The sequence below is a fragment of the Lactuca serriola genome, chromosome 1 (genome assembly GCF_051521515.1).
Source record: "Lactuca serriola cultivar US96UC23 chromosome 1, Lser_US96UC23_V15, whole genome shotgun sequence".
In the NCBI taxonomy this organism is placed as follows: Eukaryota; Viridiplantae; Streptophyta; class Magnoliopsida; order Asterales; family Asteraceae; genus Lactuca; species Lactuca serriola.
This window is the reverse complement of record NC_136408.1, coordinates 206,808,853-206,831,989: the sequence shown is the minus strand read 5'-3', so window position 1 is coordinate 206,831,989 and position 23,137 is coordinate 206,808,853. Positions and strand designations below refer to the sequence as shown.

The following is a 23,137-nucleotide window of genomic DNA, read 5'->3' as shown; positions in this document are numbered from 1 at the left end:
ACAATGAACCATGAACCGGAGGGAACCCGAGCATAGAAATAGCAAGAAAGAAAGGAAAAAAAACCTAAAAACCGCACGTAAAATGGAAAAAAAAAACGCAAACGGTCAACGAAAAAGGGGGTGCAACACGAGGACTTACCAGGGGGTCACCCATCCTAGTACTACTCTCGCCCAAGCAAGCTTAACTGCGGAGTTCTGATGGGATCCGGTGCATTAGTGCTGTTATGATCACACCCAAAATAATATCCTTGTTTATTGCTTTTATGTGTTACAAGATGCAGAATCTCCTTTGTTTTTGTACGCGAGGCGTGGGATCCACGTGACCGATCGGCTCCGTTCCAAAAATACGAAAACCATCAACCATAAACCGGAAGGCACCCGAGCATAGAAATAGCCAGAAAGAAAGGAAAAAAAAAAAACAGCACGTAAAATGTAAAAAAAAAATGCAAACGCTCAACGAAAAAGAGGGTGCAACACGAGCACTTCCCAGGGTGTCACCCATCCTTGTACTACTCTTGCCCAAGCACGCTTAACTGCGGAGTTCTGATGGGATTCGGTGCATTAGTGCTGGTATGATCGCACACGAAATACTCTCCATGTTTATTGCTTTTATGTGTTACAAGACGCAGAACCTTATTTGTTTTGGTACGCGGGGCGTGGGACCCATGTGACTGATCGGCTCCGTTCCAAAAATACGAAAACCATGAACCATTTACCGGAGGGCACCCGAGCATAGAAATAGCAAGAAAGAAAGGAAAAAAAACCAAAAAACCGCACGTAAAATGTAAAAAAAAATGCAAACGGACAAACTAAAAAGGGGGTGCAACACGAGGACTTCCCAGGGGGTCACCAATCCTAGTACTACTCTCGCCCAAGCACGCTTAACTGCGGAGTTCTGATGGGATCCGGTGCATTAGTGCTGGTATGATCGCACCCGAAATACTATCCATGTTTATTGCTTTTATGTGTTACCAGACGCAGAACCTCCTTTGTTTTGGTACGCGGGGCGTGGGACCTACGTGACTGATCGGCTCCGTTCCAAAAATACGAAAACCATCAACCATGAACCGGAGGGCACCCGAGCATAGAAATAGCAAGAAAGAATGGAAAAAAAACCAAAAAACCGCACGTAAAATGTAAAAAAAACAACGCAAACGGACAACGAAAAAGGAGGGTGCAACACGAGGACTTCCCAGGGGGTCACCAATCCAAGTACTACTCTCGCCCAAGCACGCTTAACTGCGGAGTTCTGATGGGATCCGGTGCATTAGTGCTGTTACGATCACACCCAAAATAATATCCATTTTTATTGCTTTTATGTATTACAAGACGCATAATCTCCTTTGTCTTTGTACGCGGGGCGTGGGATCCACGTGACCGATCGGCTCCGTTCCAAAAATACGAAAACCATCAACCATAAACCGGAAGGCACACGAGCATAGAAATAGCCAGAAAGAAAGGAAAAAAACCAAAAAACAACATGTAAAATGTAAAAAAAAATGCAAACGGAGAACGAAAAAGAGGGTGCAACACGAGGACTTCCCAGGGGGTCACCAATCCAAGTACTACTCTCGCCCAAGCACGCTTAACTGCGGAGTTCTGATGGGATCCGGTGCATTAGTGCTGTTATGATCACACCCAAAATAATAACCATGAACCGGAAGGCACCCGAGCATAGAAATAGCCAGAAAGAAGGGAAAAAAAACCAAAAAACCGCACGTAAAATGTTAAAAAAAATGCAAACGGACAAACTAAAAAGGGGGTGCAACACGAGGACTTCCCAGGGGGTCACCAATCCTAGTACTACTCTCGCCCAAGCACGCTTAACTGCGGAGTTCTGATGGGATCCGGTGCATTAGTGCTGGTATGATCGCACCCGAAATACTATCCATGTTTATTGCTTTTATGTGTTACCAGACGCAGAACCTCCTTTGTTTTGGTACGCGGGGCGTGGGACCTACGTGACTAATCGGCTCCGTTCCAAAAATACGAAAACCATCAACCATGAACCGGAGGGCACCCGAGCATAGAAATAGCAAGAAAGAATGGAAAAAAAACCAAAACACCGTACGTAAAATGTAAAAAAAAACAACGCAAACGGACAACGAAAAAGGAGGGTGCAACACGAGGACTTCCCAGGGGGTCACCAATCCAAGTACTACTCTCGCCCAAGCACGCTTAACTGCGGAGTTCTGATGGGATCCGGTGCATTAGTGCTGTTATGATCACACCCAAAATAATAACCATGAACCGGAAGGCACCCGAGCATAGAAATAGCCAGAAAGAAGGGAAAAAAAACCAAAAAACCGCACGTAAAATGTTAAAAAAAATGCAAACGGACAAACTAAAAAGGGGGTGCAACACGAGGACTTCCCAGGGGGTCACCAATCCTAGTACTACTCTCGCCCAAGCACGCTTAACTGCGGAGTTCTGATGGGATCCGGTGTATTAGTGCTGGTATGATCGCACCCGAAATACTATCCATGTTTATTGCTTTTATGTGTTACCAGACGCAGAACCTCCTTTGTTTTGGTACGCGGGGCGTGGGACCTACGTGACTGATCGGCTCCGTTCCAAAAATACGAAAACCATCAACCATGAACCGGAGGGCACCCGAGCATAGAAATAGCAAGAAACAATGGAAAAAAAACCAAAACACCGCACGTAAAATGTAAAAAAAAACAACGCAAACGGACAACGAAAAAGGAGGGTGCAACACGAGGACTTCCCAGGGGGTCACCAATCCAAGTACTACTCTCGCCCAAGCACGCTTAACTGCGGAGTTCTGATGGGATCCGGTGCATTAGTGCTGTTACGATCACACCCAAAATAATATCCATGTTTATTGCTTTTATGTGTTACAAGACGCATAATCTCCTTTGTCTTTGTACGCGGGGCGTGGGATCCACGTGACCGATCGGCTCCGTTCCAAAAATACGAAAACCATCAACCATAAACCGGAAGGCACACGAGCATAGAAATAGCCAGAAAGAAAGGAAAAAAACCAAAAAACAACATGTAAACTTTAAAAAAAAATGCAAACGGAGAACGAAAAAGAGGGTGCAACACGAGGACTTCCCAGGGGGTCACCAATCCAAGTACTACTCTCGCCCAAGCACGCTTAACTGCGGAGTTCTGATGGGATCCGGTGCATTAGTGCTGTTATGATCACACCCAAAATAATAACCATGAACCGGAAGGCACCCGAGCATAGAAATAGCCAGAAAGAAAGGAAAAAAAACCAAAAAACCGCACGTAAAATGTTAAAAAAAATGCAAACGGACAACGAAAAAGAGGGTGCAACACGAGCACTTCCCATGGGGTCACCCATCCTTGTACTCCTCTCGCCCAAGCACGCTTAACTGTTAAGTTCTGATGGGATTCGGTGCATTAGTGCTAGTATAATAGCACACAAAATACTATCCATGTTTATTTCTTTTATGTGTTACAAGACGCAGAGCCTACTTTGTTTTGGTACGCGGGGCGTGGGACCCAAGTGACCGATCGACTCCGTTCCAAAAATATGAAAACAATGAACCATGAACCGGAGGGAACCCGAGCATAGAAATAGCAAGAAAGAAAGGAAAAAAAAACCTAAAAACCGCACGTAAAATGGAAAAAAAAAACGCAAACGGACAACGAAAAAGGGGGTGCAACACGAGGACTTACCAGGGGGTCACCCATCCTAGTACTACTCTCGCCCAAGCACGCTTAACTGCAGAGTTCAGATGGGATCCGGTGCATTAGTGCTGTTATGATCACACCCAAAATAATATCCATGTTTATTGCTTTTATGTGTTACAAGATGCAGAATCCCCTTTGTTTTTGTACGCGGGGCGTGGGATCCACGTGACCGATCGACTCCGTTCCAAAAATACGAAAACCATCAACCATAAACCGGAAGGCACCCGAGCATAAAAATAGCCAGAAAGAAAGGAAAAAAAAACAGCACGTAAAATGTAAAAAAAAAAATGCAAACGCACAACGAAAAAGAGGGTGCAACACGAGCACTTCCCAGGGTGTCACCCATCCTTGTCCTACTCTTGCCCAAGCACGCTTAACTGCGGAGTTCTGATGGGATTCGGTGCATTAGTGCTGGTATGATCGCACACGAAATACTCTCCATGTTTATTGCTTTTATGTGTTACAAGACGCAGAACCTTCTTTGTTTTGGTACGCGGGGCATGGGACCCATGTGACCGATCGGCTCCGTTCCAAAAATACGAAAACCATGAACCATTTACCGGAGGGCACCCGAGCATAGAAATAGCAAGAAAGAAAGGAAAAAAAACCAAAAAACCGCACGTAAAATGTAAAAAAAAATGCAAACGGACAAACTAAAAAGGGGGTGCAACACGAGGACTTCCCAGGGGGTCACCAATCCTAGTACTACTCTCGCCCAAGCACGCTTAACTGCGGAGTTCTGATGGGATCCGGTGCATTAGTGCTGGTATGATCGCACCCGAAATACTATCCATGTTTATTGCTTTTATGTGTTACCAGACGCAGAACCTCCTTTGTTTTGGTACGCGGGGCGTGGGACCTACGTGACTGATCGGCTCCGTTCCAAAAATACGAAAACCATCAACCATGAACCGGAGGGCACCCGAGCATAGAAATAGCAAGAAAGAATGGAAAAAAACCAAAACAGTGCACGTAAAATGTAAAAAAAAACAACGCAAACGGACAACGAAAAAGGAGGGTGCAACACGAGGACTTCCCAGGGGGTCACCAATCCAAGTACTACTCTCGCCCAAGCACGCTTAACTGCGGAGTTCTGATGGGATCCGGTGCATTAGTGCTGTTACGATCACACCCAAAATAATATCCATGTTTATTGCTTTTATGTGTTACAAGACGCATAATCTCCTTTGTCTTTGTACGCGGGGCGTGGGATCCACGTGACCGATCGGCTCCGTTCCAAAAATACGAAAACCATCAACCATAAACCGGAAGGCACACGAGCATAGAAATAGCCAGAAAGAAAGGAAAAAAACCAAAAAACAACATGTAAAATGTAAAAAAAAATGCAAACGGAGAACGAAAAAGAGGGTGCAACACGAGGACTTCCCAGGGGGTCACCAATCCAAGTACTACTCTCGCCCAAGCACGCTTAACTGCGGAGTTCTGATGGGATCCGGTGCATTAGTGCTGTTATGAACACACCCAAAATTATAACCATGAACCGGAAGGCACCCGAGCATAGAAATAGCCAGAAAGAAAGGAAAAAAAACCAAAAAACCGCACGTAAAATTTTAAAAAAAATGCAAACGGACAACGAAAAAGAGGGTGCAACACGAGCACTTCCCATGGGGTCACCCATCCTTGTACTCCTCTCGCCCAAGCACGCTTAACTGTTAAGTTCTGATGGGATTCGGTGCATTAGTGCTAGTATAATAGCACACAAAATACTATCCATGTTTATTTCTTTTATGTGTTACAAGACGCAGAGCCTACTTTGTTTTGGTACGCGGGGCGTGGGACCCAAGTGACCGATCGACTCCGTTCCAAAAATATGAAAACAATGAACCATGAACCGGAGGGAACCCGAGCATAGAAATAGCAAGAAAGAAAGGAAAAAAAACCTAAAAACCGCACGTAAAATGGAAAAAAAAACGCAAACGGACAACGAAAAAGGGGGTGCAACACGAGGACTTACCAGGGGGTCACCCATCCTAGTACTACTCTCGACCAAGGAAGCTTAACTGCGGAGTTCTGATGGGATCCGGTGCATTAGTGCTGTTATGATCACACCCAAAATAATATCCATGTTTATTGCTTTTATGTGTTACAAGATGCAGAATCTCCTTTGTTTTTGTACGCGGGGCGTGGGATCCACGTGACCGATCGGCTCCGTTCCAAAAATACGAAAACCATCAACCATAAACCGGAAGGCACCCGAGCATAGAAATAGCCAGAAAGAAAGGAAAAAAAAACAGCACGTAAAATGTAAAAAAAAAAATGCAAACGCACAACGAAAAAGAGGGTGCAACACGAGCACTTCCCAGGGTGTCACCCATCCTTGTACTACTCTTGCCCAAGCACGCTTAACTGCGGAGTTCTGATGGGATTCGGTGCATTAGTGCTGGTATGATCGCACACGAAATACTCTCCATGTTTATTGCTTTTATGTGTTACAAGACGCAGAACCTTCTTTGTTTTGGTACGCGGGGCATGGGACCCATGTGACCGATCGGCTCCGTTCCAAAAATACGAATACCATGAACCATTTACCGGAGGGCACCCGAGCATAGAAATAGCAAGAAAGAAAGGAAAAAAAACCAAAAAACCGCAGGTAAAATGTAAAAAAAAATGCAAACGGACAAACTAAAAAGGGGGTGCAACACGAGGACTTCCCAGGGGGTCACCAATCCTAGTACTACTCTCGCCCAAGCACGCTTAACTGCGGAGTTCTGATGGGATCCGGTGCATTAGTGCTGGTATGATCGCACCCGAAATACTATCCATGTTTATTGCTTTTATGTGTTACCAGACGCAGAACCTCCTTTGTTTTGGTACGCGGGGCGTGGGACCTACGTGACTGATCGGCTCCGTTCCAAAAATACGAAAACCATCAACCATGAACCGGAGGGCACCCGAGCATAGAATTAGCAAGAAAGAATGGAAAAAAAAACCAAAAAACCGCACGTAAAATGTAAAAAAAAACAACGCAAACGGACAACGAAAAAGGAGGGTGCAACACGAGGACTTCCCAGGGGGTCACCAATCCAAGTACTACTCTCGCCCAAGCACGCTTAACTGCGGAGTTCTGATGGGATCCGGTGCATTAGTGCTGTTACGATCACACCCAAAATAATATCCATGTTTATTGCTTTTATGTGTTACAAGACGCATAATCTCCTTTGTCTTTGTACGCGGGGCGTGGGATCCACGTGACCGATCGGCTCCGTTCCAAAAATACGAAAACCATCAACCATAAACCGGAAGGCACACGAGCATAGAAATAGCCAGAAAGAAAGGAAAAAAAACCAAAAAACAACATGTAAAATGTAAAAAAATAATGCAAACGGAGAACGGAAAAGAGGGTGCAACACGAGGACTTCCCAGGGGGTCACCAATCCAAGTACTACTCTCGCCCAAGGACGCTGAACTGCGGAGTTCTGATGGGATCCGGTGCATTAGTGCTGTTATGATCACACCCAAAATAATAACCATGAACCGGAAGGCACCCGAGCATAGAAATAGCCAGAAAGAAAGGAAAAAAAACCAAAAAACCGCACGTAAAATGTTAAAAAAAATGCAAACGAACAACGAAAAAGAGGGTGCAACACGAGCACTTCCCAGGGGGTCACCCATCCTTGTACTCCTCTCGCCCAAGCACGCTTAACTGTTAAGTTCTGATGGGATTCGGTGCATTAGTGCTGGTATAATAGCACACGAAATACTATCCATGTTTATTTCTTTTATGTGTTACAAGACGCAGAGCCTACTTTGTTTTGGTATGCGGGGCGTGGGACCCAAGTGACCGATCGGCTCCGTTCCAAAAATATGAAAACAATGAACCATGAACCGGAGGGAACCCGAGCATAGAAATAGCAAGAAAGAAAGGAAAAAAAAAAAACCTAAAAACCGCACGTAAAATGGAAAAGAAAATGCAAACGGACAACGAAAAAGGGGGTGCAACACGAGGACTTACCAGGGGGTCACCCATCCTAGTACTACTCTCGCCCAAGCACGCTTAACTGCGGAGTTCTGATGGGATCCGGTGCATTAGTGCTGTTATGATCACACCCAAAATAATATCCATGTTTATTGCTTTTATGTGTTACAAGATGCAGAATCTCCTTTGTTTTTGTACGCGGGGCGTGGGATCCACGTGACCGATCGGCTCCGTTCCAAAAATACGAAAACCATCAACCATAAACCGGAAGGCACCCGAGCATAGAAATAGCCAGAAAGAAAGGAAAAAAAAACAGCACGTAAAATGTAAAAAAAAAATGCAAACGCACAACGAAAAAGAGGGTGCAACACGAGCACTTCCCAGGGTGTCACCCATCCTTGTACTACTCTTGCCCAAGCACGCTTAACTGCGGAGTTCTGATGGGATTCGGTGCATTAGTGCTGGTATGATCGGACACGAAATACTCTCCATGTTTATTGCTTTTATGTGTTACAAGACGCAGAACCTTCTTAGTTTTGGTACGCGGGGCGTGGGACCCATTTGACCGATCGGCTCCGTTCCAAAAATACGAAAACCATGAACCATTTACGGGAGGGCACCCGAGCATAGAAATAGCAAGAAAGAAAGGAAAAAAAACCAAAAAACCGCACGTAAAATGTAAAAAAAAATGCAAACGGACAAACTAAAAAGGGGGTGCAACACGAGGACTTCCCAGGGGGTCACCAATCCTAGTACTACTCTCGCCCAAGCACGCTTAACTACGGAGTTCTGATGGGATCCGGTGCATTAGTGCTGGTATGATCGCACCCGAAATACTATCCATGTTTATTGCTTTTATGTGTTACCAGACGCAGAACCTCCTTTGTTTTGGTACGCGGGGCGTGGGACCTACGTGACTGATCGGCTCCGTTCCAAAAATACGAAAACCATCAACCATGAACCGGAGGGCACCCGAGCATAGAAATAGCAAGAAAGAATGGAAAAAAAACCAAAAAACCGCACGTAAAATGTAAAAAAAAACAACGCAAACGGACAACGAAAAAGTAGGGTGCAACACGAGGACTTCCCAGGGGGTCACCAATCCAAGTACTACTCTCGCCCAAGCACGCTTAACTGCGGAGTTCTGATGGGATCCGGTGCATTAGTGCTGTTACGATCACACCCAAAATAATATCCATGTTTATTGCTTTTATGTGTTACAAGACGCATAATCTCCTTTGTCTTTGTACGCGGGGCGTGGGATCCACGTGACCGATCGGCTCCGTTCCAAAAATACGAAAACCATCAACCATAAACCGGAAGGCACACGAGCATAGAAATAGCCAGAAAGAAAGGAAAAAAAACCAAAAAACAACATGTAAAATGTAAAAAAAAAATGCAAACGGAGAACGGAAAAGAGGGTGCAACACGAGGACTTCCCAGGGGGTCACCAATCCAAGTACTACTCTCGCCCAAGGACGCTGAACTGCGGAGTTCTGATGGGATCCGGTGCATTAGTGCTGTTATGATCACACCCAAAATAATAACCATGAACCGGAAGGCACCCGAGCATAGAAATAGCCAGAAAGAAAGGAAAAAAAAACCAAAAAACCGCACGTAAAATGTTAAAAAAAATGCAAACGGACAACGAAAAAGAGGGTGCAACAAGAGCACTTCCCAGGGGGTCACCCATCCTTGTACTCCTCTCGCCCAAGCACGCTTAACTGTTAAGTTCTGATGGGATTCGGTGCATTAGTGCTGGTATAATAGCACACGAAATACTATCCATGTTTATTTCTTTTATGTGTTACAAGACGCAGAGCCTACTTTGTTTTGGTACGCGGGGCGTGGGACCCAAGTGACCGATCGGCTCCGTTCCAAAAATATGAAAACAATGAACCATTAACCGGAGGGAACCCGAGCATAGAAATAGCAAGAAAGAAAGGAAAAAAAAACCTAAAAACCGCACGTAAAATGGAAAAGAAAATGCAAACGGACAACGAAAAAGGGGGTGCAACACGAGGACTTACCAGGGGGTCACCCATCCTAGTACTACTCTCGCCCAAGCACGCTTAACTGCAGAGTTCAGATGGGATCCGGTGCATTAGTGCTGTTATGATCACACCCAAAATAATATCCATGTTTATTGCTTTTATGTGTTACAAGATGCAGAATCTCCTTTGTTTTTGTACGCGGGGCGTGGGATCCACGTGACCGATCGGCTCCGTTCCAAAAATACGAAAACCATCAACCATAAACCGGAAGGCACCCGAGCATAGAAATAGCCAGAAAGAAAGGAAAAAAAAACAGCACGTAAAATGTAAAAAAAAAATGCAAACGCACAACGAAAAAGAGGGTGCAACACGAGCACTTCCCAGGGTGTCACCCATCCTTGTACTACTCTTGCCCAAGCACGCTTAACTGCGGAGTTCTGATGGGATTCGGTGCATTAGTGCTGGTATGATCGCACATGAAATACTCCCCATGTTTATTGCTTTTATGTGTTACAAGACGCAGAACCTTCTTTGTTTTGGTACGCGGGGCGTGGGACCCATGTGACCGATCGGCTCCGTTCCAAAAATACGAAAACCATGAAGCATTTACCGGAGGGCACCCGAGCATAGAAATAGCAAGAAAGAAAGGAAAAAAAACCAAAAAACCGCACGTAAAATGTAAAAAAAAATGCAAACGGACAAACTAAAAAGGGGGTGCAACACGAGGACTTCCCAGGGGGTCACCAATCCTAGTACTACTCTTGCCCAAGCACGCTTAACTGCGGCGTTCTGATGGGATCCGGTGCATTAGTGCTGGTATGATCGCACCCGAAATACTATCCATGTTTATTGCTTTTATGTGTTACCAGACGCAGAACCTCCTTTGTTTTGGTACGCGGGGCGTGGGACCTACGTGACTGATCGGCTCCGTTCCAAAAATACGAAAACCATCAACCATGAACCGGAGGGCACCCGAGCATAGAAATAGCAAGAAAGAATGGAAAAAAAAACCAAAAAACCGCACGTAAAATGTAAAAAAAAACAACGCAAACGGACAACGAAAAAGGAGGGTGCAACACGAGGACTTCCCAGGGGGTCACCAATCCAAGTACTACTCTCGCCCAAGCACGCTTAACTGCGGAGTTCTGATGGGATCCGGTGCATTAGTGCTGTTACGATCACACCCAAAATAATATCCATGTTTATTGCTTTTATGTGTTACAAGACGCATAATCTCCTTTTTCTTTGTACGCGGGGCGTGGGATCCACGTGACCGATCGGCTCCATTCCAAAAATACGAAAACCATCAACCATAAACCGGAAGGCACACGAGCATAGAAATAGCCAGAAAGAAAGGAAAAAAAACCAAAAAACAACATGTAAAATGTAAAAAAAAATGCAAACGGATAACGAAAAAGAGGGTGCAACACGAGGACTTCGCAGGGGGTCACCAATCCAAGTACTACTCTCGCCCAAGGACGCTTAACTGCGGAGTTCTGATGGGATCCGGTGCATTAGTGCTGTTATGATCACACCCAAAATAATAACCATGAACCGGAAGGTACCCGAGCATAGAAATAGCCAGAAAGAAAGGAAAAAAAACCAAAAAACCGCACGTAAAATGTTAAAAAAAATGCAAACGGACAACGAAAAAGAGGGTGCAACACGAGCACTTCCCAGGGGGTCACCCATCCTTGTACTCCTCTCGCCCAAGCACGCTTAACTGTTAAGTTCTGATGGGATTCGGTGCATTAGTGCTGGTATAATAGCACACGAAATACTAGCCATGTTTATTTCTTTTATGTGCTACAAGACGCAGAGCCTACTTTGTTTTGGTACGCGGGGCGTGGGACCCAAGTGACCGATCGGCTCCGTTCCAAAAATATGAAAACAATGAACCATGAACCGGAGGGAACCCGAGCATAGAAATAGCAAGAAAGAAAGGAAAAAAAAACCTAAAAACCGCACGTAAAATGGAAAAAAAAACGCAAACGGACAACGAAAAAGGGGGTGCAACACGAGGACTTACCAGGGGGTCACCCATCCTAGTACTACTCTCGCCCAAGCACGCTTAACTGCGGAGTTCTGATGGGATCCGGTGCATTAGTGCTGTTATGATCACACCCAAAATAATATCCATGTTTATTGCTTTTATGTGTTACAAGATGCAGAATCTCCTTTGTTTTTGTACGCGGGGCGTGGGATCCACGTGACCGATCGACTCCGTTCCAAAAATACGAAAACCATCAACCATAAACCGGAAGGCACCCGAGCATAGAAATAGCCAGAAAGAAAGGAAAAAAAAAACAGCACGTAAAATGTAAAAAAAAATGCAAACGCACAACGAAAAAGAGGGTGCAACACGAGCACTTCCCAGGGTGTCACCCATCCTTGTACTACTCTTGCCCAAGCACGCTTAACTGCGGAGTTCTGATGGGATTCGGTGCATTAGTGCTGGTATGATCGCACACGAAATACTCTCCATGTTTATTGCTTTTATGTGTTACAAGACGCAGAACCTTCTTTGTTTTGGTACGCGGGGCGTGGGACCCATGTGACCGATCGGCTCCGTTCCAAAAATACGAAAACCATGAACCATTTACCGGAGGGCACCCGAGCATAGAAATAGCAAGAAACAAAGGAAAAAAAACCAAAAAACCGCACGTAAAATGTAAAAAAAAATGCAAACGGACAAACTAAAAAGGGGGTGCAACACGAGGACTTCCCAGGGGGTCACCAATCCTAGTACTACTCTCGCCCAAGCACGCTTAACTGCGGAGTTCTGATGGGATCCGGTGTATTAGTGCTGGTTTGATCGCACCCGAAATACTATCCATGTTTATTGCTTTTATGTGTTACCAGACGCAGAACCTCCTTTGTTTTGGTACACGGGGCGTGGGACCTACGTGACCGATCGGCTCCGTTCCAGAAATACGAAAACCATCAACCATGAACCGGAGGGCACCCGAGCATAGAAATAGCAAGAAAGAAAGGAAAAAAACCAAAAAGTTGCACGTAAAATGTAAAAAAATAACGCAAACGGACAAACTAAAAAGGGGGTGCAACACGAGGACTTCCCAGGGGGTCACCAATCCTAGTACTACTCTCGCCTAGGCACGCTTAACTGCGGAGTTCTGATGGGATCCGGTGCATTAGTGTTGGTATGATCGCACCCGAAATACTATCCATGTTTATTGCTTTTATGTGTTACCAGACGCAGAATCTCCTTTATTTTGGTACGCGGGGCGTGGGACCTACGTGACTGATCGGCTCCGTTCCAAAAATACGAAAACCATCAACCATGAACCGGAGGGCACCCGAGCATAGAAATAGCAAGAAAGAATGGAAAAAAAAACCAAAAAACCGCACGTAAAATGTAAAAAAAAACAACGCAAACGGACAACGAAAAAGAAGGGTGCAACACGAGGACTTCCCAGGTGGTCACCAATCCAAGTACTACTCTCGCCCAAGCACGCTTAACTGCGGAGTTCTAATGGGATCCGGTGCATTAGTGCTGTTATGATCACACACAAAATAATATCCATGTTTATTGCTTTTATGTGTTACAAGACGCATAATCTCCTTTGTTTTTGTACGCGGGGAGTGAGATCCACGTGACCGATCGGCTCCGTTCCAAAAATACGAAAACCATCAACCATAAACCGGAAGGCACACGAGCATAGAAATAGCCAGAAAGAAAGGAAAAAAACCAAAAAACAACATGTAAAATGTAAAAAAAAAAATGCAAACGGAGAACGAAAAAGAAGGTGCAACACGAGGACTTCCCAGGGGGTCACCAATCCAAGTACTACTCTCGCCCAAGCACGCTTAACTGCGGAGTTCTGATGGGATCCGGTGCATTAGTGCTGTTATGATCACACCCAAAATAATAACCATGAACCGGAAGGCACCCGAGCATAGAAATAGCCAGAAAGAAAGGAAAAAAAACTAAAAAACCGCACGTAAAATGTTAAAAAAAATGCAAACGGACAACGAAAAAGAGGGTGCAACACGAGCACTTCCCAGGGGGGTCACCCATCCTTGTACTCCTCTCGCCCAAGCACGCTTAACTGTTAAGTTCTGATGGGATTCGGTGCATTAGTGCTGGTATAATAGCACACGAAATACTATCCATGTTTATTTCTTTTATGTGTTACAAGACGCAGAGCCTACTTTGTTTTGGTACGCGGGGCGTGGGACCCAAGTGACCGATCGGCTCCGTTCCAAAAATATGAAAACAATGAACCATGAACCGGAGGGAACCCGAGCATAGAAATAGCAAGAAAGAAAGGAAAAAAAACCTAAAAACCGCACATAAAATGGAAAAAAAACGCAAACGGACAACGAAAAAGGGGGTGCAACACGAGGACTTACCAGGGGGTCACCCATCCTAGTACTACTCTCGCCCAAGCACGCTTAACTGCGGAGTTCTGATGGGATCCGGTGCATTAGTGCTGTTATGATCACACCCAAAATAATATCCATGTTTATTGCTTTTATGTGTTACAAGATGCAGAATCTCCTTTGTTTTTGTACGCGGGGCGTGGGATCCACGTGACCGATCGACTCCGTTCCAAAAATACGAAAACCATCAACCATAAACCGGAAGGCACCCGAGCATAGAAATAGCCAGAAAGAAAGGAAAAAAAAAACAGCACGTAAAATGTAAAAAAAAATGCAAACGCACAACGAAAAAGAGGGTGCAACACGAGCACTTCCCAGGGTGTCACCCATCCTTGTACTACTCTTGCCCAAGCACGCTTAACTGCGGAGTTCTGATGGGATTCGGTGCATTAGTGCTGGTATGATCGCACACGAAATACTCTCCATGTTTATTGCTTTTATGTGTTACAAGACGCAGAACCTTCTTTGTTTTGGTACGCGGGGCGTGGGACCCATGTGACCGATCGGCTCCGTTCCAAAAATACGAAAACCATGAACCATTTACCGGAGGGCACCCGAGCATAGAAATAGCAAGAAACAAAGGAAAAAAAACCAAAAAACCGCACGTAAAATGTAAAAAAAAATGCAAACGGACAAACTAAAAAGGGGGTGCAACACGAGGACTTCCCAGGGGGTCACCAATCCTAGTACTACTCTCGCCCAAGCACGCTTAACTGCGGAGTTCTGATGGGATCCGGTGTATTAGTGCTGGTTTGATCGCACCCGAAATACTATCCATGTTTATTGCTTTTATGTGTTACCAGACGCAGAACCTCCTTTGTTTTGGTACACGGGGCGTGGGACCTACGTGACCGATCGGCTCCGTTCCAGAAATACGAAAACCATCAACCATGAACCGGAGGGCACCCGAGCATAGAAATAGCAAGAAAGAAAGGAAAAAAACCAAAAAGTTGCACGTAAAATGTAAAAAAATAACGCAAACGGACAAACTAAAAAGGGGGTGCAACACGAGGACTTCCCAGGGGGTCACCAATCCTAGTACTACTCTCGCCTAGGCACGCTTAACTGCGGAGTTCTGATGGGATCCGGTGCATTAGTGTTGGTATGATCGCACCCGAAATACTATCCATGTTTATTGCTTTTATGTGTTACCAGACGCAGAATCTCCTTTATTTTGGTACGCGGGGCGTGGGACCTACGTGACTGATCGGCTCCGTTCCAAAAATACGAAAACCATCAACCATGAACCGGAGGGCACCCGAGCATAGAAATAGCAAGAAAGAATGGAAAAAAAAACCAAAAAACCGCACGTAAAATGTAAAAAAAAACAACGCAAACGGACAACGAAAAAGAAGGGTGCAACACGAGGACTTCCCAGGTGGTCACCAATCCAAGTACTACTCTCGCCCAAGCACGCTTAACTGCGGAGTTCTAATGGGATCCGGTGCATTAGTGCTGTTATGATCACACACAAAATAATATCCATGTTTATTGCTTTTATGTGTTACAAGACGCATAATCTCCTTTGTTTTTGTACGCGGGGAGTGAGATCCACGTGACCGATCGGCTCCGTTCCAAAAATACGAAAACCATCAACCATAAACCGGAAGGCACACGAGCATAGAAATAGCCAGAAAGAAAGGAAAAAAACCAAAAAACAACATGTAAAATGTAAAAAAAAAAATGCAAACGGAGAACGAAAAAGAAGGTGCAACACGAGGACTTCCCAGGGGGTCACCAATCCAAGTACTACTCTCGCCCAAGCACGCTTAACTGCGGAGTTCTGATGGGATCCGGTGCATTAGTGCTGTTATGATCACACCCAAAATAATAACCATGAACCGGAAGGCACCCGAGCATAGAAATAGCCAGAAAGAAAGGAAAAAAAACTAAAAAACCGCACGTAAAATGTTAAAAAAAATGCAAACGGACAACGAAAAAGAGGGTGCAACACGAGCACTTCCCAGGGGGGTCACCCATCCTTGTACTCCTCTCGCCCAAGCACGCTTAACTGTTAAGTTCTGATGGGATTCGGTGCATTAGTGCTGGTATAATAGCACACGAAATACTATCCATGTTTATTTCTTTTATGTGTTACAAGACGCAGAGCCTACTTTGTTTTGGTACGCGGGGCGTGGGACCCAAGTGACCGATCGGCTCCGTTCCAAAAATATGAAAACAATGAACCATGAACCGGAGGGAACCCGAGCATAGAAATAGCAAGAAAGAAAGGAAAAAAAACCTAAAAACCGCACATAAAATGGAAAAAAAACGCAAACGGACAACGAAAAAGGGGGTGCAACACGAGGACTTACCAGGGGGTCACCCATCCTAGTACTACTCTCGCCCAAGCACGCTTAACTGCGGAGTTCTGATGGGATCCGGTGCATTAGTGCTGTTATGATCACACCCAAAATAATATCCATGTTTATTGCTTTTATGTGTTACAAGATGCAGAATCTCCTTTGTTTTTGTACGTGGGGCGTGGGATCCACGTGACCGATCGGCTCCGTTCCAAAAATACGAAAACCATCAACCATAAACCGGAAGGCACCCGAGCATAGAAATAGCCAGAAAGAAAGGAAAAAAAACAGCACGTAAAATGTAAAAAAAAAATGCAAACGCACAACGAAAAAGAGGGTGCAACACGAGCACTTCCCAGGGTGTCACCCATCCTTGTACTACTCTTGCCCAAGCACGCTTAACTGCGGAGTTCTGATGGGATTCGGTGCATTAGTGCTGGTATGATCGCACACGAAATACTCTCCATGTTTATTGCTTTTATGTGTTACAAGACGCAGAACCTTCTTTGTTTTGGTACGCGGGGCGTGGGACCCATGTGGCCGATCGGCTCCGTTCCAAAAATACGAAAACCATGAACCATTTACCGGAGGGCACCCGAGCATAGAAATAGCAAGAAAGAAAGGAAAAAAAACCAAAAAACCGCACGTAAAATGTAAAAAAAAATGCAAACGGACAAACTAAAAAGGGGGTGCAACACGAGGACTTCCCAGGGGGTCACCAATCCTGGTACTACTCTCGCCCAAGCACGCTTAACTGCGGAGTTCTGATGGGATCCGGTGTATTAGTGCTGGTATGATCGTACCCGAAATACTATCCATGTTTATTGCTTTTATGTGTTACCAGACGCAGAACCTCCTTTGTTTTGGTACGCGGGGCGTGGGACCTACGTGACCGATCGGCTCCGTTCCAGAAATACGAAAACCATCAACCATGAACCGGAGGGCACCCGAGCATAGAAATAGCAAGAAAGAAAGGAAAAAAACCAAAAAGCTGCACGTAAAATGTAAAAAAATAACGCAAACGGACAAACTAAAAAGGGGGTGCAACACGAGGACTTCCCAGGGGGTCACCAATCCTAGTACTACTCTCGCCTAGGCACACTTAACTGCGGAGTTCTGATGGGATCCGGTGCATTAGTGTTGGTATGATCGCACCCGAAATACTATCCATGTTTATTGCTTTTATGTGTTACCAGACGCAGAACCTCCTTTATTTTGGTACGCGGGGCGTGAGACCTACGTGACTGATCGGCTCCGTTCCAAAAATACGAAAACCATCAACCATGAACCGGAGGGCACCCGAGCATAGAAATAGCAAGAAAGAATGGAAAAAAACCAAAAAACCGCACGTAAAATGTAAAAAAAAACAACGCAAACGGACAACGAAAAAGAAGGGTGCAACACGAGGACTTCCCAGGGGGTCACCAATCCAAGTACTACTCTCGCCCAAGCACGCTTAACTGCGGAATTCTAATGGGATCCGGTGCATTAGTGCTGTTATGATCACACCCAAAATAATATCCATGTTTATTGCTTTTATGTGTTACAAGACGCATAATCTCCTTTGTTTTTGTACGCGGGAAGTGAGATCCACGTGACCGATCGGCTCCGTTCCAAAAATACGAAAACCATCAACCATAAACCGGAAGGCACACGAGCATAGAAATAGCCAGAAAGAAAGGAAAAAAACCAAAAAACAACATGTAAAATGTAAAAAAAAAATGCAAACGGAGAACGAAAAACAAGGTGCAACACGAGGACTTCCCAGGGGGTCACCAATCCAAGTACTACTCTCGCCCAAGCACGCTTAACTGCGGAGTTCTGATGGGATCCGGTGCATTAGTGCTGTTATGATCACACCCAAAATAATAACCATGAACCGGAAGGCACCCGAGCATAGAAATAGCCAGAAAGAAAGGAAAAAAAACTAAAAAACCGCACGTAAAATGTTAAAAAAAATGCAAACGGACAACGAAAAAGAGGGTGCAACACGAGCACTTCCCAGGGGGGTCACCCATCCTTGTACTCCTCTCGCCCAAGCACGCTTAACTGTTAAGTTCTGATGGGATTCGGTGCATTAGTGCTGGTATAATAGCACACGAAATACTATCCATGTTTATTTCTTTTATGTGTTACAAGACGCAGAGCCTACTTTGTTTTGGTACGCGGGGCGTGGGACCCAAGTGACCGATCGGCTCCGTTCCAAAAATATGAAAACAATGAACCATGAACCGGAGGGAACCCGAGCATAGAAATAGCAAGAAAGAAAGGAAAAAAAACCTAAAAACCGCACATAAAATGGAAAAAAAACGCAAACGGACAACGAAAAAGGGGGTGCAACACGAGGACTTACCAGGGGGTCACCCATCCTAGTACTACTCTCGCCCAAGCACGCTTAACTGCGGAGTTCTGATGGGATCCGGTGCATTAGTGCTGTTATGATCACACCCAAAATAATATCCATGTTTATTGCTTTTATGTGTTACAAGATGCAGAATCTCCTTTGTTTTTGTACGCGGGGCGTGGGATCCACGTGACCGATCGGCTCCGTTCCAAAAATACGAAAACCATCAACCATAAACCGGAAGGCACCCGAGCATAGAAATAGCAGAAAGAAAGGAAAAAAAAACAGCACGTAAAATGTAAAAAAAAAAATGCAAACGCACAACGAAAAAGAGGGTGCAACACGAGCACTTCCCAGGGTGTCACCCATCCTTGTACTACTCTTGCCCAAGCACGCTTAACTGCGGAGTTCTGATGGGATTCGGTGCATTAGTGCTGGTATGATCGCACACGAAATACTCTCCATGTTTATTGCTTTTATGTGTTACAAGACGCAGAACCTTCTTTGTTTTGGTACGCGGGGCGTGGGACCCATGTGGCCGATCGGCTCCGTTCCAAAAATACGAAAACCATGAACCATTTACCGGAGGGCACCCGAGCATAGAAATAGCAAGAAAGAAAGGAAAAAAAACCAAAAAACCGCACGTAAAATGTAAAAAAAAATGCAAACGGACAAACTAAAAAGGGGGTGCAACACGAGGACTTCCCAGGGGGTCACCAATCCTGGTACTACTCTCGCCCAAGCACGCTTAACTGCGGAGTTCTGATGGGATCCGGTGTATTAGTGCTGGTATGATCGTACCCGAAATACTATCCATGTTTATTGCTTTTATGTGTTACCAGACGCAGAACCTCCTTTGTTTTGGTACGCGGGGCGTGGGACCTACGTGACCGATCGGCTCCGTTCCAGAAATACGAAAACCATCAACCATGAACCGGAGGGCACCCGAGCATAGAAATAGCAAGAAAGAAAGGAAAAAAACCAAAAAGCTGCACGTAAAATGTAAAAAAATAACGCAAACGGACAAACTAAAAAGGGGGTGCAACACGAGGACTTCCCAGGGGGTCACCAATCCTAGTACTACTCTCGCCTAGGCACACTTAACTGCGGAGTTCTGATGGGATCCGGTGCATTAGTGTTGGTATGATCGCACCCGAAATACTATCCATGTTTATTGCTTTTATGTGTTACCAGACGCAGAACCTCCTTTATTTTGGTACGCGGGGCGTGGGACCTACGTGACTGATCGGCTCCGTTCCAAAAATACGAAAACCATCAACCATGAACCGGAGGGCACCCGAGCATAGAAATAGCAAGAAAGAATGGAAAAAAACCAAAAAACCGCACGTAAAATGTAAAAAAAAACAACGCAAACGGACAACGAAAAAGACGGGTGCAACACGAGGACTTCCTAGGGGGTCACCAATCCAAGTACTACTCTCGCCCAAGCACGCTTAACTGCGGAATTCTAATGGGATCCGGTGCATTAGTGCTGTTATGATCACACCCAAAATAATATCCATGTTTATTGCTTTTATGTGTTACAAGACGCATAATCTCCTTTGTTTTTGTACGCGGGAAGTGAGATCCACGTGACCGATCGGCTCCGTTCCAAAAATACGAAAACCATCAACCATAAACCGGAAGGCACACGAGCATAGAAATAGCCAGAAAGAAAGGAAAAAAACCAAAAAACAACATGTAAAATGTAAAAAAAAAAATGCAAACGGAGAACGAAAAACAAGGTGCAACACGAGGACTTCCCAGGGGGTCACCAATCCAAGTACTACTCTCGCCCAAGCACGCTTAACTGCGGAGTTCTGATGGGATCCGGTGCATTAGTGCTGTTATGATCACACCCAAAATAATAACCATGAACCGGAAGGCACCCGAGCATAGAAATAGCCAGAAAGAAAGGAAAAAAAAACCAAAAAACCGCACGTAAAATGTTAAAAAAAATGCAAACGGACAACGAAAAAGAGGGTGCAACACGAGCACTTCCCAGGGGGTCACCCATCCTTGTACTCCTCTCGCCCAAGCACGCTTAACTGTTAAGTTCTGATGGGATTCGGTGCAATAGTGCTGGTATAATAGCACACGAAATACTAGCCATGTTTATTTCTTTTGTGTTACAAGACGCAGAGCCTACTTTGTTTTGGTACGCGGGGCGTGGGACCCAAGTGACCGATCGGCTCCGTTCCAAAAATATGAAAACAATGAACCATGAACCGGAGGGAACCCGAGCATAGAAATAGCAAGAAAGAAAGGAAAAAAAACCTAAAAACCGCACGTAAAATGGAAAAAAAACGCAAACGGAGAACGAAAAAGGGGGTGCAACACGAGGACTTACCAGGGGGTCACCCATCCTAGTACTACTCTCGCCCAAGCACGCTTAACTGCGGAGTTCTGATGGGATCCGGTGCATTAGTGCTGTTATGATCACACCCAAAATAATATCCATGTTTATTGCTTTTATGTGTTACAAGATGCAGAATCTCCTTTGTTTTTGTACGCGGGGCGTGGGATCCACGTGACCGATCGGCTCCGTTCCAAAAATACGAAAACCATCAACAATAAACCGGAAGGCACCCGAGCATAGAAATAGCCAGAAAGAAAGGAAAAAAAAACAACACGTAAAATGTAAAAAAAAATGCAAACGCACAACGAAAAAGAGGGTGCAACACGAGCACTTCCCAGGGTGTCACCCATCCTTGTACTACTCTTGCCCAAGCACGCTTAACTGCGGAGTTCTGATGGGATTCGGTGCATTAGTGCTGGTATGATCGCACACGAAATACTCTCCATGTTTATTGCTTTTATGTTTTACAAGACGCAGAACCTTCTTTGTTTTGGTACGCGGAGCGTGGGACCCATGTGACCGATCGGCTCCGTTCCAAAAATACGAAAACCATGAACCATTTACCGGAGGGCACCCGAGCATAGAAATAGCAAGAAAGAAAGGAAAAAAAACCAAAAAACCGCACGTAAAATGTAAAAAAAATGCAAACGGACAAACTAAAAAGGGGGTGCAACACGAGGACTTCCCAGGGGGTCACCAATCCTAGTACTACTCTCGCCCAAGCACGCTTAACTGCGGAGTTCTGATGGGATCCGGTGTATTAGTGCTGGTATGATCGCACCCGAAATACTATCCATGTTTATTGCTTTTATGTGTTAGAAGACGCAGAACCTCCTTTGTTTTGGTACGCGGGGCGTGGGACCTACGTGACCGATCGGCTCCGTTCCAGAAATACGAAAACCATCAACCATGAACCGGAGGGCACCCGAGCATAGAAATAGCAAGAAAGAAAGGAAAAAAACCAAAAAGTTGCACGTAAAATGTAAAAAAATAACGCAAACGGACAAACTAAAAAGGGGGTGCAACACGAGGACTTCCCAGGGGGTCACCAATCCTAGTACTACTCTCGCCTAGGCACGCTTAACTGCGGAGTTCTGATGGGATCCGGTGCATTAGTGTTGGTATGATCGCACCCGAAATACTATCCATGTTTATTGCTTTTATGTGTTACCAGACGCAGAATCTCCTTTATTTTGGTACGCGGGGCGTGGGACCTACGTGACTGATCGGCTCCGTTCCAAAAATACGAAAACCATCAACCATGAACCGGAGGGCACCCGAGCATAGAAATAGCAAGAAAGAATGGAAAAAAAACCAAAAAACCGCACGTAAAATGTAAAAAAAAACAACGCAAACGGACAACGAAAAAGAAGGGTGCAACACGAGGACTTCCCAGGTGGTCACCAATCCAAGTACTACTCTCGCCCAAGCACGCTTAACTGCGGAGTTCTAATGGGATCCGGTGCATTAGTGCTGTTATGATCACACCCAAAATAATATCCATGTTTATTCCTTTTATGTGTTACAAGACGCATAATCTCCTTTGTTTTTGTACGCGGGGAGTGAGATCCACGTGACCGATCGGCTCCGTTCCAAAAATACGAAAACCATCAACCATAAACCGGAAGGCACACGAGCATAGAAATAGCCAGAAAGAAAGGAAAAAAACCAAAAAACAACATGTAAAATGTAAAAAAAAAAATGCAAACGGAGAACGAAAAAGAAGGTGCAACACGAGGACTTCCCAGGGGGTCACCAATCCAAGTACTACTCTCGCCCAAGCACGCTTAACTGCGGAGTTCTGATGGGATCCGGTGCATTAGTGCTGTTATGATCACACCCAAAATAATAACCATGAACCGGAAGGCACCCGAGCATAGAAATAGCCAGAAAGAAAGGAAAAAAAACTAAAAAACCGCACGTAAAATGTTAAAAAAAATGCAAACGGACAACGAAAAAGAGGGTGCAACACGAGCACTTCCCAGGGGGGTCACCCATCCTTGTACTCCTCTCGCCCAAGCACGCTTAACTGTTAAGTTCTGATGGGATTCGGTGCATTAGTGCTGGTATAATAGCACACGAAATACTATCCATGTTTATTTCTTTTATGTG

At 45.1% G+C, this 23,137-nt stretch overlaps 61 non-coding genes and 9 pseudogenes across 61 annotated transcripts; all 70 read right to left on the bottom strand.

The window, feature by feature from the left end:
- Positions 1-117: 117 nt before the first annotated feature.
- LOC145076313 (5S ribosomal RNA) lies at positions 118-236 on the bottom strand. Its single transcript, XR_013692648.1, has one exon. It is a non-coding gene; the product is annotated as a 5S ribosomal RNA (ribosomal RNA).
- A 229-nt stretch (positions 237-465) lies between these two features.
- Positions 466-584, bottom strand: LOC145079137 (5S ribosomal RNA). The gene has a single exon (XR_013694660.1). It is a non-coding gene; the product is annotated as a 5S ribosomal RNA (ribosomal RNA).
- Positions 585-817: 233 nt separating this feature from the next.
- On the bottom strand, positions 818-936 carry LOC145084921 (5S ribosomal RNA). The gene has a single exon (XR_013699344.1). It is a non-coding gene; the product is annotated as a 5S ribosomal RNA (ribosomal RNA).
- A 235-nt stretch (positions 937-1,171) lies between these two features.
- Positions 1,172-1,290, bottom strand: LOC145076428 (5S ribosomal RNA). Its single transcript, XR_013692673.1, has one exon. It is a non-coding gene; the product is annotated as a 5S ribosomal RNA (ribosomal RNA).
- Positions 1,291-1,521: 231 nt separating this feature from the next.
- LOC145073736 (5S ribosomal RNA) lies at positions 1,522-1,640 on the bottom strand. The gene has a single exon (XR_013691521.1). It is a non-coding gene; the product is annotated as a 5S ribosomal RNA (ribosomal RNA).
- Positions 1,641-1,759: 119 nt separating this feature from the next.
- Positions 1,760-1,878, bottom strand: LOC145084920 (5S ribosomal RNA). Its single transcript, XR_013699343.1, has one exon. It is a non-coding gene; the product is annotated as a 5S ribosomal RNA (ribosomal RNA).
- A 236-nt stretch (positions 1,879-2,114) lies between these two features.
- On the bottom strand, positions 2,115-2,233 carry LOC145073729 (5S ribosomal RNA). Its single transcript, XR_013691520.1, has one exon. It is a non-coding gene; the product is annotated as a 5S ribosomal RNA (ribosomal RNA).
- Positions 2,234-2,352: 119 nt separating this feature from the next.
- Positions 2,353-2,471, bottom strand: LOC145084950 (5S ribosomal RNA). Its single transcript, XR_013699371.1, has one exon. It is a non-coding gene; the product is annotated as a 5S ribosomal RNA (ribosomal RNA).
- Positions 2,472-2,707: 236 nt separating this feature from the next.
- Positions 2,708-2,826, bottom strand: LOC145076424 (5S ribosomal RNA). Its single transcript, XR_013692672.1, has one exon. It is a non-coding gene; the product is annotated as a 5S ribosomal RNA (ribosomal RNA).
- Positions 2,827-3,057: 231 nt separating this feature from the next.
- On the bottom strand, positions 3,058-3,176 carry LOC145073721 (5S ribosomal RNA). The gene has a single exon (XR_013691517.1). It is a non-coding gene; the product is annotated as a 5S ribosomal RNA (ribosomal RNA).
- Positions 3,177-3,294: 118 nt separating this feature from the next.
- LOC145079937 (5S ribosomal RNA) lies at positions 3,295-3,413 on the bottom strand (annotated as a pseudogene).
- A 234-nt stretch (positions 3,414-3,647) lies between these two features.
- On the bottom strand, positions 3,648-3,766 carry LOC145074695 (5S ribosomal RNA). Its single transcript, XR_013692013.1, has one exon. It is a non-coding gene; the product is annotated as a 5S ribosomal RNA (ribosomal RNA).
- Positions 3,767-3,993: 227 nt separating this feature from the next.
- LOC145080054 (5S ribosomal RNA) lies at positions 3,994-4,112 on the bottom strand (annotated as a pseudogene).
- Positions 4,113-4,345: 233 nt separating this feature from the next.
- LOC145084918 (5S ribosomal RNA) lies at positions 4,346-4,464 on the bottom strand. Its single transcript, XR_013699341.1, has one exon. It is a non-coding gene; the product is annotated as a 5S ribosomal RNA (ribosomal RNA).
- A 235-nt stretch (positions 4,465-4,699) lies between these two features.
- Positions 4,700-4,818, bottom strand: LOC145076413 (5S ribosomal RNA). Its single transcript, XR_013692670.1, has one exon. It is a non-coding gene; the product is annotated as a 5S ribosomal RNA (ribosomal RNA).
- Positions 4,819-5,049: 231 nt separating this feature from the next.
- On the bottom strand, positions 5,050-5,168 carry LOC145075982 (5S ribosomal RNA). The gene has a single exon (XR_013692562.1). It is a non-coding gene; the product is annotated as a 5S ribosomal RNA (ribosomal RNA).
- A 118-nt stretch (positions 5,169-5,286) lies between these two features.
- LOC145079935 (5S ribosomal RNA) lies at positions 5,287-5,405 on the bottom strand (annotated as a pseudogene).
- Positions 5,406-5,637: 232 nt separating this feature from the next.
- On the bottom strand, positions 5,638-5,756 carry LOC145079343 (5S ribosomal RNA). The gene has a single exon (XR_013694864.1). It is a non-coding gene; the product is annotated as a 5S ribosomal RNA (ribosomal RNA).
- A 227-nt stretch (positions 5,757-5,983) lies between these two features.
- On the bottom strand, positions 5,984-6,102 carry LOC145079136 (5S ribosomal RNA). The gene has a single exon (XR_013694659.1). It is a non-coding gene; the product is annotated as a 5S ribosomal RNA (ribosomal RNA).
- Positions 6,103-6,335: 233 nt separating this feature from the next.
- LOC145084917 (5S ribosomal RNA) lies at positions 6,336-6,454 on the bottom strand. Its single transcript, XR_013699340.1, has one exon. It is a non-coding gene; the product is annotated as a 5S ribosomal RNA (ribosomal RNA).
- Positions 6,455-6,691: 237 nt separating this feature from the next.
- Positions 6,692-6,810, bottom strand: LOC145076407 (5S ribosomal RNA). The gene has a single exon (XR_013692669.1). It is a non-coding gene; the product is annotated as a 5S ribosomal RNA (ribosomal RNA).
- A 233-nt stretch (positions 6,811-7,043) lies between these two features.
- LOC145079156 (5S ribosomal RNA) lies at positions 7,044-7,162 on the bottom strand. Its single transcript, XR_013694678.1, has one exon. It is a non-coding gene; the product is annotated as a 5S ribosomal RNA (ribosomal RNA).
- Positions 7,163-7,280: 118 nt separating this feature from the next.
- LOC145079402 (5S ribosomal RNA) lies at positions 7,281-7,399 on the bottom strand. Its single transcript, XR_013694918.1, has one exon. It is a non-coding gene; the product is annotated as a 5S ribosomal RNA (ribosomal RNA).
- Positions 7,400-7,635: 236 nt separating this feature from the next.
- Positions 7,636-7,754, bottom strand: LOC145085776 (5S ribosomal RNA). Its single transcript, XR_013700166.1, has one exon. It is a non-coding gene; the product is annotated as a 5S ribosomal RNA (ribosomal RNA).
- Positions 7,755-7,980: 226 nt separating this feature from the next.
- LOC145079915 (5S ribosomal RNA) lies at positions 7,981-8,099 on the bottom strand (annotated as a pseudogene).
- A 233-nt stretch (positions 8,100-8,332) lies between these two features.
- On the bottom strand, positions 8,333-8,451 carry LOC145084938 (5S ribosomal RNA). The gene has a single exon (XR_013699360.1). It is a non-coding gene; the product is annotated as a 5S ribosomal RNA (ribosomal RNA).
- A 236-nt stretch (positions 8,452-8,687) lies between these two features.
- Positions 8,688-8,806, bottom strand: LOC145076404 (5S ribosomal RNA). The gene has a single exon (XR_013692668.1). It is a non-coding gene; the product is annotated as a 5S ribosomal RNA (ribosomal RNA).
- Positions 8,807-9,039: 233 nt separating this feature from the next.
- On the bottom strand, positions 9,040-9,158 carry LOC145079155 (5S ribosomal RNA). The gene has a single exon (XR_013694677.1). It is a non-coding gene; the product is annotated as a 5S ribosomal RNA (ribosomal RNA).
- Positions 9,159-9,277: 119 nt separating this feature from the next.
- On the bottom strand, positions 9,278-9,396 carry LOC145080152 (5S ribosomal RNA; annotated as a pseudogene).
- A 233-nt stretch (positions 9,397-9,629) lies between these two features.
- On the bottom strand, positions 9,630-9,748 carry LOC145074689 (5S ribosomal RNA). The gene has a single exon (XR_013692005.1). It is a non-coding gene; the product is annotated as a 5S ribosomal RNA (ribosomal RNA).
- Positions 9,749-9,974: 226 nt separating this feature from the next.
- On the bottom strand, positions 9,975-10,093 carry LOC145079445 (5S ribosomal RNA). Its single transcript, XR_013694959.1, has one exon. It is a non-coding gene; the product is annotated as a 5S ribosomal RNA (ribosomal RNA).
- A 233-nt stretch (positions 10,094-10,326) lies between these two features.
- LOC145074206 (5S ribosomal RNA) lies at positions 10,327-10,445 on the bottom strand. Its single transcript, XR_013691746.1, has one exon. It is a non-coding gene; the product is annotated as a 5S ribosomal RNA (ribosomal RNA).
- Positions 10,446-10,682: 237 nt separating this feature from the next.
- LOC145076397 (5S ribosomal RNA) lies at positions 10,683-10,801 on the bottom strand. Its single transcript, XR_013692667.1, has one exon. It is a non-coding gene; the product is annotated as a 5S ribosomal RNA (ribosomal RNA).
- Positions 10,802-11,033: 232 nt separating this feature from the next.
- On the bottom strand, positions 11,034-11,152 carry LOC145078849 (5S ribosomal RNA). The gene has a single exon (XR_013694379.1). It is a non-coding gene; the product is annotated as a 5S ribosomal RNA (ribosomal RNA).
- Positions 11,153-11,270: 118 nt separating this feature from the next.
- Positions 11,271-11,389, bottom strand: LOC145079400 (5S ribosomal RNA). Its single transcript, XR_013694916.1, has one exon. It is a non-coding gene; the product is annotated as a 5S ribosomal RNA (ribosomal RNA).
- Positions 11,390-11,622: 233 nt separating this feature from the next.
- Positions 11,623-11,741, bottom strand: LOC145085775 (5S ribosomal RNA). Its single transcript, XR_013700165.1, has one exon. It is a non-coding gene; the product is annotated as a 5S ribosomal RNA (ribosomal RNA).
- Positions 11,742-11,967: 226 nt separating this feature from the next.
- Positions 11,968-12,086, bottom strand: LOC145079135 (5S ribosomal RNA). The gene has a single exon (XR_013694658.1). It is a non-coding gene; the product is annotated as a 5S ribosomal RNA (ribosomal RNA).
- Positions 12,087-12,319: 233 nt separating this feature from the next.
- On the bottom strand, positions 12,320-12,438 carry LOC145085326 (5S ribosomal RNA). Its single transcript, XR_013699730.1, has one exon. It is a non-coding gene; the product is annotated as a 5S ribosomal RNA (ribosomal RNA).
- A 233-nt stretch (positions 12,439-12,671) lies between these two features.
- On the bottom strand, positions 12,672-12,790 carry LOC145075297 (5S ribosomal RNA). The gene has a single exon (XR_013692405.1). It is a non-coding gene; the product is annotated as a 5S ribosomal RNA (ribosomal RNA).
- A 237-nt stretch (positions 12,791-13,027) lies between these two features.
- Positions 13,028-13,146, bottom strand: LOC145076328 (5S ribosomal RNA). The gene has a single exon (XR_013692651.1). It is a non-coding gene; the product is annotated as a 5S ribosomal RNA (ribosomal RNA).
- A 233-nt stretch (positions 13,147-13,379) lies between these two features.
- LOC145075556 (5S ribosomal RNA) lies at positions 13,380-13,498 on the bottom strand. The gene has a single exon (XR_013692460.1). It is a non-coding gene; the product is annotated as a 5S ribosomal RNA (ribosomal RNA).
- A 118-nt stretch (positions 13,499-13,616) lies between these two features.
- LOC145080094 (5S ribosomal RNA) lies at positions 13,617-13,736 on the bottom strand (annotated as a pseudogene).
- Positions 13,737-13,967: 231 nt separating this feature from the next.
- Positions 13,968-14,086, bottom strand: LOC145085774 (5S ribosomal RNA). Its single transcript, XR_013700164.1, has one exon. It is a non-coding gene; the product is annotated as a 5S ribosomal RNA (ribosomal RNA).
- Positions 14,087-14,312: 226 nt separating this feature from the next.
- On the bottom strand, positions 14,313-14,431 carry LOC145079134 (5S ribosomal RNA). Its single transcript, XR_013694657.1, has one exon. It is a non-coding gene; the product is annotated as a 5S ribosomal RNA (ribosomal RNA).
- A 233-nt stretch (positions 14,432-14,664) lies between these two features.
- On the bottom strand, positions 14,665-14,783 carry LOC145085325 (5S ribosomal RNA). The gene has a single exon (XR_013699729.1). It is a non-coding gene; the product is annotated as a 5S ribosomal RNA (ribosomal RNA).
- A 233-nt stretch (positions 14,784-15,016) lies between these two features.
- Positions 15,017-15,135, bottom strand: LOC145075288 (5S ribosomal RNA). The gene has a single exon (XR_013692404.1). It is a non-coding gene; the product is annotated as a 5S ribosomal RNA (ribosomal RNA).
- Positions 15,136-15,372: 237 nt separating this feature from the next.
- LOC145076326 (5S ribosomal RNA) lies at positions 15,373-15,491 on the bottom strand. Its single transcript, XR_013692650.1, has one exon. It is a non-coding gene; the product is annotated as a 5S ribosomal RNA (ribosomal RNA).
- Positions 15,492-15,724: 233 nt separating this feature from the next.
- LOC145075550 (5S ribosomal RNA) lies at positions 15,725-15,843 on the bottom strand. Its single transcript, XR_013692459.1, has one exon. It is a non-coding gene; the product is annotated as a 5S ribosomal RNA (ribosomal RNA).
- Positions 15,844-15,961: 118 nt separating this feature from the next.
- LOC145080093 (5S ribosomal RNA) lies at positions 15,962-16,081 on the bottom strand (annotated as a pseudogene).
- A 231-nt stretch (positions 16,082-16,312) lies between these two features.
- On the bottom strand, positions 16,313-16,431 carry LOC145085773 (5S ribosomal RNA). The gene has a single exon (XR_013700163.1). It is a non-coding gene; the product is annotated as a 5S ribosomal RNA (ribosomal RNA).
- Positions 16,432-16,656: 225 nt separating this feature from the next.
- On the bottom strand, positions 16,657-16,775 carry LOC145079133 (5S ribosomal RNA). The gene has a single exon (XR_013694656.1). It is a non-coding gene; the product is annotated as a 5S ribosomal RNA (ribosomal RNA).
- A 233-nt stretch (positions 16,776-17,008) lies between these two features.
- On the bottom strand, positions 17,009-17,127 carry LOC145085696 (5S ribosomal RNA). The gene has a single exon (XR_013700087.1). It is a non-coding gene; the product is annotated as a 5S ribosomal RNA (ribosomal RNA).
- Positions 17,128-17,360: 233 nt separating this feature from the next.
- Positions 17,361-17,479, bottom strand: LOC145076726 (5S ribosomal RNA). The gene has a single exon (XR_013692775.1). It is a non-coding gene; the product is annotated as a 5S ribosomal RNA (ribosomal RNA).
- A 235-nt stretch (positions 17,480-17,714) lies between these two features.
- Positions 17,715-17,833, bottom strand: LOC145077652 (5S ribosomal RNA). The gene has a single exon (XR_013693348.1). It is a non-coding gene; the product is annotated as a 5S ribosomal RNA (ribosomal RNA).
- A 232-nt stretch (positions 17,834-18,065) lies between these two features.
- On the bottom strand, positions 18,066-18,184 carry LOC145075543 (5S ribosomal RNA). Its single transcript, XR_013692457.1, has one exon. It is a non-coding gene; the product is annotated as a 5S ribosomal RNA (ribosomal RNA).
- A 118-nt stretch (positions 18,185-18,302) lies between these two features.
- LOC145080092 (5S ribosomal RNA) lies at positions 18,303-18,422 on the bottom strand (annotated as a pseudogene).
- Positions 18,423-18,653: 231 nt separating this feature from the next.
- LOC145085771 (5S ribosomal RNA) lies at positions 18,654-18,772 on the bottom strand. Its single transcript, XR_013700161.1, has one exon. It is a non-coding gene; the product is annotated as a 5S ribosomal RNA (ribosomal RNA).
- A 226-nt stretch (positions 18,773-18,998) lies between these two features.
- LOC145079132 (5S ribosomal RNA) lies at positions 18,999-19,117 on the bottom strand. Its single transcript, XR_013694655.1, has one exon. It is a non-coding gene; the product is annotated as a 5S ribosomal RNA (ribosomal RNA).
- Positions 19,118-19,350: 233 nt separating this feature from the next.
- LOC145085695 (5S ribosomal RNA) lies at positions 19,351-19,469 on the bottom strand. The gene has a single exon (XR_013700086.1). It is a non-coding gene; the product is annotated as a 5S ribosomal RNA (ribosomal RNA).
- Positions 19,470-19,702: 233 nt separating this feature from the next.
- On the bottom strand, positions 19,703-19,821 carry LOC145076711 (5S ribosomal RNA). Its single transcript, XR_013692768.1, has one exon. It is a non-coding gene; the product is annotated as a 5S ribosomal RNA (ribosomal RNA).
- Positions 19,822-20,056: 235 nt separating this feature from the next.
- On the bottom strand, positions 20,057-20,175 carry LOC145079004 (5S ribosomal RNA). Its single transcript, XR_013694533.1, has one exon. It is a non-coding gene; the product is annotated as a 5S ribosomal RNA (ribosomal RNA).
- A 233-nt stretch (positions 20,176-20,408) lies between these two features.
- LOC145075537 (5S ribosomal RNA) lies at positions 20,409-20,527 on the bottom strand. The gene has a single exon (XR_013692456.1). It is a non-coding gene; the product is annotated as a 5S ribosomal RNA (ribosomal RNA).
- Positions 20,528-20,646: 119 nt separating this feature from the next.
- Positions 20,647-20,765, bottom strand: LOC145079513 (5S ribosomal RNA). Its single transcript, XR_013695024.1, has one exon. It is a non-coding gene; the product is annotated as a 5S ribosomal RNA (ribosomal RNA).
- Positions 20,766-20,994: 229 nt separating this feature from the next.
- On the bottom strand, positions 20,995-21,113 carry LOC145085770 (5S ribosomal RNA). The gene has a single exon (XR_013700160.1). It is a non-coding gene; the product is annotated as a 5S ribosomal RNA (ribosomal RNA).
- Positions 21,114-21,338: 225 nt separating this feature from the next.
- LOC145079131 (5S ribosomal RNA) lies at positions 21,339-21,457 on the bottom strand. Its single transcript, XR_013694654.1, has one exon. It is a non-coding gene; the product is annotated as a 5S ribosomal RNA (ribosomal RNA).
- A 232-nt stretch (positions 21,458-21,689) lies between these two features.
- Positions 21,690-21,808, bottom strand: LOC145084949 (5S ribosomal RNA). Its single transcript, XR_013699370.1, has one exon. It is a non-coding gene; the product is annotated as a 5S ribosomal RNA (ribosomal RNA).
- A 233-nt stretch (positions 21,809-22,041) lies between these two features.
- LOC145075284 (5S ribosomal RNA) lies at positions 22,042-22,160 on the bottom strand. Its single transcript, XR_013692403.1, has one exon. It is a non-coding gene; the product is annotated as a 5S ribosomal RNA (ribosomal RNA).
- Positions 22,161-22,396: 236 nt separating this feature from the next.
- Positions 22,397-22,515, bottom strand: LOC145074234 (5S ribosomal RNA). The gene has a single exon (XR_013691759.1). It is a non-coding gene; the product is annotated as a 5S ribosomal RNA (ribosomal RNA).
- Positions 22,516-22,748: 233 nt separating this feature from the next.
- Positions 22,749-22,867, bottom strand: LOC145075531 (5S ribosomal RNA). The gene has a single exon (XR_013692455.1). It is a non-coding gene; the product is annotated as a 5S ribosomal RNA (ribosomal RNA).
- Positions 22,868-22,985: 118 nt separating this feature from the next.
- LOC145080091 (5S ribosomal RNA) lies at positions 22,986-23,105 on the bottom strand (annotated as a pseudogene).
- Between the last annotated feature and the right edge of the window lie 32 nt (positions 23,106-23,137).